A 10,059-nucleotide genomic window follows, 5' to 3' on the forward strand; every position below is an offset into this window, starting at 1 on the left:
GGAGTGAGTGGAGAATGAGTGAATGAGGAGTGAGTGAGAGTGAGTGAGTGAGTGGAGAGTGAGTGAGTGGAGAGTGAGTGGGGAGTGAGTGAAGAATAAGTAAGTGGAGAGTGAGGAGTGAGTGAGTGGGGAATGAGGGAGGAGTGAGTAAGTGGAGAGTGAGTGAGGAGTGAGTGAGATCCAAGTGCCAGTTAGCAAATATCATATGGCACTGTGTTATGATTAGAAGGTATAGTAAGGAATGGGGAGGACACAACAGAGGATAATTAGAAAATGAATTAGAGTTTCTAGATTAGGCAGAGGATATGTTTGTGAAATAACGTGTTGCCAATAACCGGGGTAATTTGTTTGGGTCAGAATCAAACTGCTCAGGTCAAGGTTAAATGAAGTGGGGTCAGGGTAACTAATGCCTAAAATGTCTATCTATCTACTGCCAGACGCCTCAATCCCGCAGGAGGTGGCCACAAACAAATCGCCTCCATGTCGCCCTGTCCCCCGTCATTTCACTGTCTAAAATCGCTTTGGTATAATTCACTCATGGGTGGGAGATCTCAAATACTAATTAATAATGGAAATAAAAGGTGAAAATCATAGGCTATGGATAAAAAAATAATAATAATACTAATAAAAAAAAATAAATGCCATAGACAGTACCATTATCTTCAAGGTAACATGGGATATCTCTTCAATATTAACAATAAATTTTACCTACAGTACATTTGCTTTGATTCTGTGACTATAAAGGTGGACAGAAGTGCGTTTTGAAGTGTGAAGAGCAAATACAATTTATATAAGGAATAGGTGAGGTTAGGCTGAAGTTTGGTTAGGTTAGCAAAATAAAGGTTAGGTTAGGATAAAACAGGTTAGGGTGAGGTTTGTTTGGTTAGATTAGCAAAATAAAGGTTAGGTTAGGATAAAATGAGTTAGGGTGGGATTTGTTTGGTTTGGTTGGCATAAAAGTAGTCAGGTTAGGACAGGATAAATTAGGTCAAGTTGTGAAAATTTAGGTTAGGTTTGGATAGGTGCATAAAATGGGTTAGGCCGGGGTAATTTTAGTTAGGTTAGCATAAAATAGAAGAGGATGGGATAATTAGGCTGGGTTGTAACAAAAACTTAGGTTAGGTCTGAAAAAGTGCATGAAATGGGTTAGGTTGGGGTAAGTTTGGTTAGAATATCATAAAATTGGTTAAGATAAATTAAATTACACTGGATTAAGTTACGGAAATTTACATTAGGTTTGGAAAAGCTAGTGCTGATAAGGGTAACTGCGAGACAAAAATGGTGTTCATAGCATCTGTATCTCCGAAAACATTGGGGACTGTAAAGCCATTGGCCACCCCATCTGGGATACATGGCGTCTGGCAATGAATGAATGAATTTTTAGACATTATTCACCAAATACAAAAGCACCAGCAAAAACTGAAAACAATAAAAAAATACTCAAAATCACATGAAGGGCTTTGGTATAAAAAAAAAAAAAAAAATGCAAAATAAGATGGTCCACATCTTGAAAATTGACTAAAATCATACATATCTAAAAAAAAAAAAAAAAAGTAGCATATTCTAGTATAAGCTGAAAGAAAAAAAAAAAAAGCCAAAATAAGGTCAATTAAAGTAGTATCACAAAATGCTGAATTACTATAAAATTACTATAAAATTTTGCCTTGCCTCCTGTTGATTGTAATACGGCCAATGTAATTCAAATCATCACATATGTTACATCAATATAAAACGTTTCTTGATAGCTCACACACTTGGTTCTCTTGGTAAAATAAGGCCATTAAGGTAGTAGCAATGAGTACGTGCAAAATTAGTTTGTAATTTCGTGAGGGACTCAAAATTGTGATGAGGGTGAGGTGAAATCTCCCTTGGTGGGTTATTTCCTTGCTTCTGTGACAATATACTCTACCACAGCATACTATAAGCTTATGACAAACTCTCACTGTTTATATCCTTACCTCTGTTGGTGAATTTAGGGCCAAATGCAAGTAGAGCAGCAAAAAAATAAGTTCTTAAATCACAAACGTCCCTCCAGTGTGCCACAAACATGGTGAATCCAAACCTCACTTCCAATCACACTGGTTTAATTCAATTATATTTTACTCCTTTCAATGTCATTAAAATAGCATAAAACAAAAATGCAAGAAAAACATTAAAATAGCCCTTTCAATGCTTTTACACGAATACTCCCTCAACTCTCAGGGTCGTCTGCTCGGAGATTGAATTGTTTTAAAAGTAGAGAGAGAATAAAATCGCCTTATATTAGTTGGAATAGAATACATGAGTTATTCCGACCACGAAGAGGTCAATGAGGACAGTATTAACACTCTCAAGCCCCTGTTACAGCTCGAGTTATTTGCAATGCAGGGTAAGGGACTGAAGAGAGAGGCTGCTAGAGATCAAACAGCGTTATGGAAGGATGTTGAAGCCTTCTTTTTTGAGGAGACGTAGGAGGCTTCGATGTAGCACCTGTTCCTTAACGAATTATTTAACACATTAACATTCCCGTTTTAATACCGGAATACGTTGCATCGGGAGTAATAATTATACCATTACAGGAACTTGAAGGAACTCACTTTAATGAGCCAATTTTGAAGGTACAAATAAGACCTTTTATCGACATAGTTTTAATGATATAAAGGCAGATCAGTAGTGTAATCAGCATCATCATCATCATCATGCCTCTTTTTCCAACCTGCATATTCAGAAAATCAGGAAAATTAAAAAATGCGATGATATGAAAACTAATCACCAACATGGTGAAATGAGCCACACACTCATCCACTTACCGCCCAAGCCCCTGGAATCACAATTAACTGAGACCTAATTACCCGTTAGACCTAATTACCTGACGGACATAATTCTGTCAGACATTTCTATTTATCTATCTATCTAAACTATCCGTCTATCACTCTACTTATCTATCTATCTAATCTATCTGTCTTCCATCTACTTATATATCTGTCTGTCTGTACCAGCAGCAGTACACTTGGTGAATCGTGCCAGACCGCCATGACCTGCGTGTTGGCTCGGGTGATGAATCCATTGTAGGGGTTGCACTGGTTGGCTGGCACGCTGCATGACCTGGACCACATTGGCGTCCCCATCATCATCATCCCACCCATCATCCTCATCCCAGCCTGGGGACTGGCAGGGCTGGCTAGACCTATGGGGTTGCTGACAGGCCCAGCGGGTCCAGGCTGCTGGGATGGTTGGCCTAGGGGACCGGGCTGGGATGGGGTTGGCTAGGGTCCGGGCTGAGATAGCGTTGGTGGGGCTGGTTGGGCTTGGTTGACACTAGTGGGCTGTGGGCTTGGGGAGGGCTGCTGGGACAGAACCGGGCACCGGGAGCTTGTCCCAGGCAGTCTACCTGCGCCTACTGGAGTGCCCGTCCCATACCCTTGCTTCGGGGGCTGAGGCTGTGGCAGAGGTCGAGAGGGCTTTGGCTGTGGGCGTGGCAGAGGGCCAGGCTGTGGCTGTGGGGCAGGGGCGGGCTGGGGCTGAGGGAGAGGGAGGGGTGCAGGCTTGAACCGTGTGGTAGGGGGCTTGGGTTGGACTACAGAGGGGCTGTGGGGTTTGATGGGTGAGGGCTGGGGTGTGACGGGTGGGGCGAGGGGCTGGAGTGCGACGGAGAGACCGGGAGCTGGCCTGGGCTGACTGGGAATGGGGCGACCGGGGCTGGGTTGACTGGAAATAGGGAGACCAGGGCTGGGCTGACTGGGAACGGGGCGACCGGGGCTGGGCTGACTGGGGATTGATCAACCAGGACTAGGCAGGCCAGGTATGATGATGGGCAGGCCTGATGGTGCCTCACAGCAGATCATGTCATCACAACTTTCTTACTGGGTGGCCAACTGGAACAACTAATTAGAAAAAAGAAAAAAAAACATTAAAATAGTGGACCTGTAATAATTGTCTCAGGTGTAGATGGGAAGGGTTATGTGACTTTTTGATCAGTATGGAAGAAATTATGACATTCTAGAACTTCCCTAACTTTCAATGAAGACTGATATACTGAAAAGATCCCGAGTGTAAAAATATTGAACAGAAGTGGACTCAGTACACTGTTTTTGTGGGATGCCAGAATGATGTCACCTGGGGCGGTATTTTAGTATGGGTAGGAAGCTTACTGACACTTCTTCCTTATCAATTTATTTCTGATTCTGCTTCGTTACTATATTCCTGTTTGTTACTCATGCAATCTATGTCGATACTGAAATGACATAAGAATCAAACTAGGGGATATTAACGAGTAGTTTGGAAAACAAATCGTTAAGGAAGAGGTATTTGGGAGAGTACGGGCTTGATGTATGATGTTTTTTTACCTGTGGAGGGGTGGGTTTAAGTGGCTTCTCAATCTGTCCTGTTCCGTCGGTGATGAAGTATCCGTTGCGACACAACTACCGGACGATCTTCACCGGACACACACCCATGGCCGGCATCACCAGGTTCTGTACGGCCGATGGGGCTGACCCTGATGCTGTTCCAGGCCGCGGTACCGTCTGATGTCCCGGGGCACCACATCCTGCCCCGGTGCACCTGTGGAGTCATTTATTTGTGTTTTAACCTAAGACACATGCAGATGGACACTTTCATGTGGTGGCACTAATAACGCCGGCAGATCCACTGACTGGTTATAAAAGATATGGCACACTTAAATAAATACTCTCCTAGGGTACCCCATCCCACGCCCATGCACCTGTGAAATAAATATGTGTGTTTTAGTATATTATGTATCTTATCTGAAGTACACTCACATTCAACACTACGGCTCCAATGTTTATCCAGGTAATTATGGAACACTCACAGGACATTATGGAAAGTGTTGGGCTACAAAGATCTCAAGACTGGATTTTGAAAGTTGTTAATCAGTGCCCCTTTCTCTAGTTCTTTCTTTTTATCTATGTATCTACTTCTTTCTACCATTCTATCTATCTGTTCCTTTTTGTAGCGAAGTGGATCAGTATTTATGTCCAAAACTAGAGTGTGACCTCAGGGATACGGGACTGAATAGGGAGGCTGCCAGAGACTGAACTATAAGGTAACCAAGGCTGACGTATACAAGCATGTTGGAGCCTTCATAAAAGAAGCGAAACGAAACAACTGTACGAGTGTCTGAAACAACTTCACCATGACTCACCATGGTGTTGCCCCGCCGCCACCCCCGGGCCAGAGGCAGGGCCGGGGGGTTGTTCCTGGGTGACTGGAGGGCTGGCTGAAGGGAGAGTATGCCCCCTACCACCAGTAAGGTCCCCCGCTGCCACCAGTCCCTACGGGCCGATCACATCCTGCCCAGGTACAGTCTGATGTCGCCCTGGTGCTCCCTGGAGATACCCCATGCAGTACTCCCTGGAGATGCCGTGATACCACATTCTCCCTCGGTACAGGTGACGGGAGAGACGGAGTGCATTGCTGATGCTGATGCTACTTGTGCGACGCCACCTCCACCTGCGACACCACCACATCCACCACCACTACCTTCACTGCAGCCACCTGCACCACCTGAAGGTCTGTGGGCCCCTACCCTGACACCATCGACACGGCCAACATTACCACCACTGCCACCACCTGCAGCTGTGTGTACCATGATGTCAGAAACTAAACTTACACACATATACACACACACACACACACACACACACACACACACACATATATATATATATATATATATATATATATATATATATATATATATACACACACACACACACACACATTCATTCATTCATTCATTGCCAGACGCCATGTATCCCAAACGGGGTAGCCAAGGGCTTAGAGTTAATTGTTTTACAAGGAGGGGCACTAATCCTCCACCAACCCCACTTGACATACACGCTTTCTCCCTCCCTCCCTCTCTCTCTCCACCTTCGTCTCACTCCATTATTCCTCCCTTCCTTCTTTTCTCTTTTCCTTTTTTGTCTCCCTCCCTCTCTTTTCTCTCCCTTCCTTCATATTTCCCACCCTCCTACTTCCCTCCCTCACCCCCTTTCCTCTCCAATTTCCCTCCTCCCTCCCTCCCTTATCTCTTGAATACCCGAACTACGAGTTGGAATAGTCTTAAAACACGATGCTAGTCACAAACACTGTGAAAAGGATTATTGAGCCATAGCATTGCCTTTCAATGCCTCAAGTTATGTGACAGCTGGAAGAGAACGAAAAACTGGGCCAAGTTACACTGAAGAGTATAAGACTGTTAGGTTCAGTGCAATGTGATAATTGTTGATGGATATTTAACATGTACCACAACCAGTGCATGTTATTATCTTTAAATCCCTTCAGTACCGCGATGTCTTTTCTCAGTTTACTGTTGCCACATCCCACATTTTATTAAGGTTTATTCTTGCTGCTGCCACACATATATAATTCAGCTGAGAAAGGAATTCTCGCATCATCCTGTCTCTCCTCTCCTGGCTCTGGCCTACTCTGCATCCTTGCTATACCCAGCTGTGCCCTCCCATGTGTAACATGACCTGCCCTACCCCTCCCGTATGAAGTCACCCCCTTGCTATACCCAGCCATGTCCTCCTACCCCTCCAGTATGTCAACCTCTTAAGCTGAATAAAATCGTGTGGTGTTAGCAGGAAACGTCCTTGTACTGAAGGGGAGTCTTACTCAGTCCTCTGATATGTCATTTGTACAAAAATATTTTGTATTGATCGTTAACATGCATTAATGCAAACACAGGCTGCATGGTTGCACAGTGTTTAGCAATGCATGTTAACACAGCTCTTCTCATCCTTTGTTGATTGCCATGGTTACTTGTATAGCTCTGCTCGGTTTTAGCTGGGCAGAGGAATACAAATCATAGTACATAACAAAGTGATGAGCAGGCCACGCTCTTGGAAACATCTTAGGGAAGGGCGCCGAACCTACCAGCCCGTATTTCTCTGGCTCATTTATCGAGATAGTTTATTTTTTCAACTCCACCAATCTTGTGTATATCTAGTGGAAATAAAACCAATGGATTATTACAATGTCTTTCCTATATAACTTTTCTTTACATATATATTTTTTGTAATATATATTAAAATGTGGACTTTGAAAAAATATCAGAGAATAATACCAAGACATAATATATCTTGGTATTATTCATATATTATATGAACAGTACGAAGGAGACATCACTCGTACTATTCATATGTCTTGGTATTATTTTCTTTTATATTTTTTGAAAGTCCACATTTTGTACACATACGAGAAATAGCTGCACTATATATATATATACAGAGAGATGCCGATTGATGAAAAAAAATTATGCAATGAAAATTTTTTGGACTCAAAAATGTGACTTTAAGAAGATACCTCAGAACATAGAACATATGAATTGAAATTTTATCAACTTTGAAAAACACTGAGATACAACATGATGCTAGTAAAACATCGGCTCAGAAAACATGAAACAGAACTTATGAATATGCGCGAGTTGAGTATACACATACATTAACAACAAGCACAATTCTGCATGTGGACTGATAACTATAGAAGCAAAGAGATAAAAATATAATAAATGATATACATGAAGACTAAACAAATTATATAAGGAGCAAGGCAAGGGAGGGAAGAAGAGAGCAGCAAGTGATAGCAGGCAGAGGAAGGACATCACTGCAGATAAACGTATGTCAGAGGGATGGCAGGACAAGAATAGCAGGGCAGGACACAAGCCAAAAATAGCAGGACAGGTCACAAGGCAAGAAGAGCAGAACACAGCAGAGACTGCAGGGCAGGACAGAGCAAGACAAGAACAGCTGGGATGGCAGGGCAAATTAAGTGTGCAAGGAAGGGTATGACTGGGTAAAGCAAGGGTACAGGACAAGGCAGGGATAGCAGGGCAGGACAAGGATGGCAGGGCATAGCAAGGGTGCAGAGCAAGTAAGAGATGGCATTACAGGGTTGGCAGGACAGGGACGGTAGAAATGGCAGGGCATAGTATGGATGCAGGGAAGGTACAAGATAGCATGACAGGACAGGGATAACAGGACAGGAGAGTGGTGTAAGGACAGGAATGGGATGGCAGGACTAGCTGGGCCGGGGGGACGTGGCAGGGCATAGCAAGGGTGTAGGGGAGGGCATGGCTGTGTATTGCATAGGTGTAGGGGAAGGCACGGCTGTGTATTGCAAGGGTGTAGGGGAGGGCATGGCTGTGTATTGCAAGGGTGTAGGGGAGGGCACGGCTGTGTATTGCAAGGGTGTAGGGGAGGGCACGGCTGTGTATTGCAAGGGTGTAGGGGAGGGCACGGCTGTGTATTGCAAGGGTGTAGGGGAGGGAATGGCTGTGTATTGCAAGGGTGTAGGGGAGGGCACGGCTGTGTATTGCAAGGGTGTAGGGGAGGGCACGGCTGTGTATTGCAAGGGTGTAGGGGAGGGAATGGCTGTGTATTGCAAGGGTGTAGGGGAGGGCATGGCTGTGTATTGCATGGGTGTAGGGGAGGGCATGGCTGTGTATTGCATGAGTGTAGGGGAAGGCACGGCTGTGTATTGCATGGGTGTAGGGGAGGGCACGGCTGTGTATTGCATGAGTGTAGGGGAGGGCATGGCTGTGTATTGCAAGGGTGTAGGGGAGGGCATGGCTGTGTATTGCATAGGTGTAGGGGAGGGCACGGCTGTGTATTGCATAGGTGTAGGGGAGGGCATGGCTGTGTATTGCATAGGTGTAGGGGAGGGCACGGCTGTGTATTGCATAGGTGTAGGGGAGGGCACGGCTGCGTATTGCATGGGTGTAGGGGAGGGGAGAACAGTGCAAGGGTGCAGGGCAGGTAAGTGATGGCAGGACAGGAGTGACAGGACATGGATGGCAGGACAGGAGTGACAGGACATGGATGGCAGGACAGGAGTGACAGGACATGGATACCAGGACAAGAGTGACAGGACAGGAGTGACAGGACATGGATGGCAGGACAGGAGTGACAGGACATGGATGGCAGGACAGGAGTGACAGGACATGGATGGCAGGACAGGAGTGACAGGACATGGATGGCAGGACAGGAGTGACAGGACATGGATGGCAGGACAGGAGTGACAGGACATGGATGGCAGGACAGGAGTGACAGGACATGGATGGTAGGACAGGAGTGACAGGACATGGATGGCAGGACAGGAGTGACAGGATATGGATGGCAGGACAGGAGTGACAGGACATGGATGGCAGGACAGGAGTGACAGGACATGGATGGCAGGACAGGAGTGACAGGACATGGATGGCAGGACAGGAGCGACAGGACATGGATGGCAGGACAGGAGTGACAGGACATGGATGGTAGGACAGGAGTGACAGGACATGGATGGTAGGACAGGAGTGACAGGACATGGATGGCAGGACAGGAGCGACAGGGCATGGATGGCAGGACAGGGTTGGCAGGACACAGATGGTAGGACAGGTGTGTCAGGACTAGCACTTACATATACACAACAAAACGCAAACACAGCCGCACACCTCCTCCAGCCTTACCTCAACACACTACACGAATGGTTCACCACAAACAGGCTCAAAATAGCCCCAGCCAAACCTACAGTGACCCTTCTCACAAACTGGACAGCAGAACACAGTCACATCCCACACCTCACCATAAACAACACTCCCCTACCACACACACACACACACACACACACACACACACACACACACACACACACACACACACACACACACACACAAAATCCTTGGTGTAACATACATCAATGTCATCAAAACAACACATCACAAACATTAAAGATAAATTAACACCAACACTCAACACCTTAAGGTCGCTCGCCCATACAAAATTTGGACACAAAAAAGAAACCACCACCACAGTATACAAACAATATATACGTTCAGTGATGAATTATGCAAGCCCTGCCTGGGCTTCTAACCTCACTAAAACACACTACAACACTCTATAGACCATACAGAACAAGGACCTAAAAATAATCACAGGCTGCACAGCTACTACATCCACAGATCACCTACTCCAAGAAACCAAAGTTCTCAAAGTCAAGGATCACCTAGACATGAGAGGCACCCAAATTCTCCTGCAGCCTCCACAAACCAGGAACATCAAAACAACACCCAGCACACGA

The sequence above is a fragment of the Coenobita brevimanus genome, chromosome 41, assembly GCF_032717465.1.
Source record: "Coenobita brevimanus isolate Jiangsu-jjx chromosome 41, ASM3271746v2, whole genome shotgun sequence".
Classification (NCBI taxonomy): domain Eukaryota; kingdom Metazoa; phylum Arthropoda; class Malacostraca; order Decapoda; family Coenobitidae; genus Coenobita; species Coenobita brevimanus.